Source organism: Neltuma alba, unplaced genomic scaffold (assembly GCF_004799145.2).
Source record: "Neltuma alba isolate B1F8T4 unplaced genomic scaffold, ASM479914v2 tig00000938_pilon, whole genome shotgun sequence".
Lineage (NCBI taxonomy): Eukaryota > Viridiplantae > Streptophyta > Magnoliopsida > Fabales > Fabaceae > Neltuma > Neltuma alba.
The window spans coordinates 46,894-48,628 of NW_021632266.1; the positions used below are offsets into that span (position 1 = coordinate 46,894).

The following is a 1,735-nucleotide window of genomic DNA, read 5'->3' on the forward strand; positions in this document are numbered from 1 at the left end:
CTGACGTAATAAAGAGGCTTTAAACTTTGCGAAGAAGCAATCTCTCTGAACAAGCTCTGGCCGAAAGTTCATACACAGTTTCGATGAGTCGGATGCACCCACAATTTCATCAGACGGAGGATCAAGCATTAATTCCTGCCAGTGATAAATAGTTTGAACAGAAAGCGAAAAGGACAGAGATGACATGAACTCTTAGTTGCCCTATTATTACTCATAATCAGCGCCAGTGATAAATATCTTACATACGGATTAGAGAAGGAAAAAGAAAAAGTGCCTTTAATTCATATATACTTTGCTTGAAATATCTACCCTTAATTCCTGAAAATCTTACAGCACTAGCTAATTACTGCGAATTAATTTGCGCCGGCTGGCTAAATATTCCCGAACAAAAATAAGACGGACTCGGAAATTTTGTGTGCAGCGGCAGCCGAGCTGGCTGGCTGGCTAGCAAGCTGCGGATGAGTGGGTGAATGGGTAGCTGCTTTTGTACAAGTGATGGGCCTTTGATCCGATCAGGAAGGCGGTAGTAGCAGGAGAGCCATTGGCGGGGGAGCCGCCGCCTCCGCCGCAAATCCTCTCACAAGAAGGGCATAAGGTGAGGGTGGCTGCCGGAAGCTGCATATACAAGGGTCCCTGCGACGTCGTTTTCATTGATCTCAGTTCTTGCAACTCCTTTTCCAGCCTCTTGTTCTCTTCCGTTAGCGTTTCGCAGCACTTCTTGAGTACCTCACAGTCAACTTCCGTTTGTTTCAGTTTTGTCCTGTGTGTATTCCAAGAATCAACGATACATATCATCAGTATTTAACATGAACGTGAAGATGACGGTAAAGTTGCAGCAGACGACTGCACAAAATCAATCGATTAAAGCAGTTAATAGTTAGAAGAACTAAAGTGAGATATTAATCAATTACCTAGCTCTCCTGTTTTGGAACCAAACCTCCACTTGTCTCGCACGCAGGTTTAGCTTTCTTGCCAATTCTTGCTTTTGCTTCTGAGATTAAACCAAATAATAAAGCATTAGAGATCATTTGCAGATATAGGAACCTGCAGTTTCGAAGAAAATAAGAGAAAAATAAACTAACACAGGCTTTTATACATAGAAAAGGTCTAATTCAGGAGGAGACGGATGAAGCAGTACGTACGGGATTGAGAGTAGAGTGGTCTCTGAAGCTGTCCTCCAAAACAGCAGATTGTTCTTTGGTGAGCCTGAGTTTCTTCCTGGGATTACCCTCGTCGTCCACGTCGACGCCAGCCCTGGAGGGATTAACCTTGTTCTCTACTTCGCAAATCAAGCTCGTCGCCGACAAACTCCTTATTCTCCTCTTGATGCTGGAGGAGTTGGAGAAGGAAGAGGCGGCGCTGGGAGAAGAAGAGGATATTGCATGGAAATGAACAGATTCAGTCTTGGTCGGAGGAAGCTGCCGATTGGCGTCCTGATCATCAGGCGGTCCTAAAGTAAGAGACGGGTACGCCTTCTGGTCACATTTGTACGGATCCTCTTCTTTCTTCTGTCGGATTTCTCCGCGGCAATTCTCTGACTCATGGGGAAGACCGAGGCCGAGGCCGAGGCCGAGCGGAGGCCCGTATTAGACATATCGGCAAAACCCATTGAGTTGTGAGAAGAGGATGAAAGTGTTGGAGGGAGGTTGTCGTCGAGCAGTGTGGTTGATATATAACAAGGAGGAGGAGAGAGAGGGAGGAGGGGAGTGGAGGAATGAAGAAAGTGGTGGAATTT

General features: G+C 45.9%; 1 pseudogene; it reads right to left on the bottom strand.

Annotated features, from left to right (window-relative positions):
* Positions 1 to 437: 437 nt before the first annotated feature.
* Positions 438 to 1,702, bottom strand: LOC114748890 (homeobox-leucine zipper protein HAT9-like; annotated as a pseudogene).
* Positions 1,703 to 1,735: the final 33 nt, after the last annotated feature.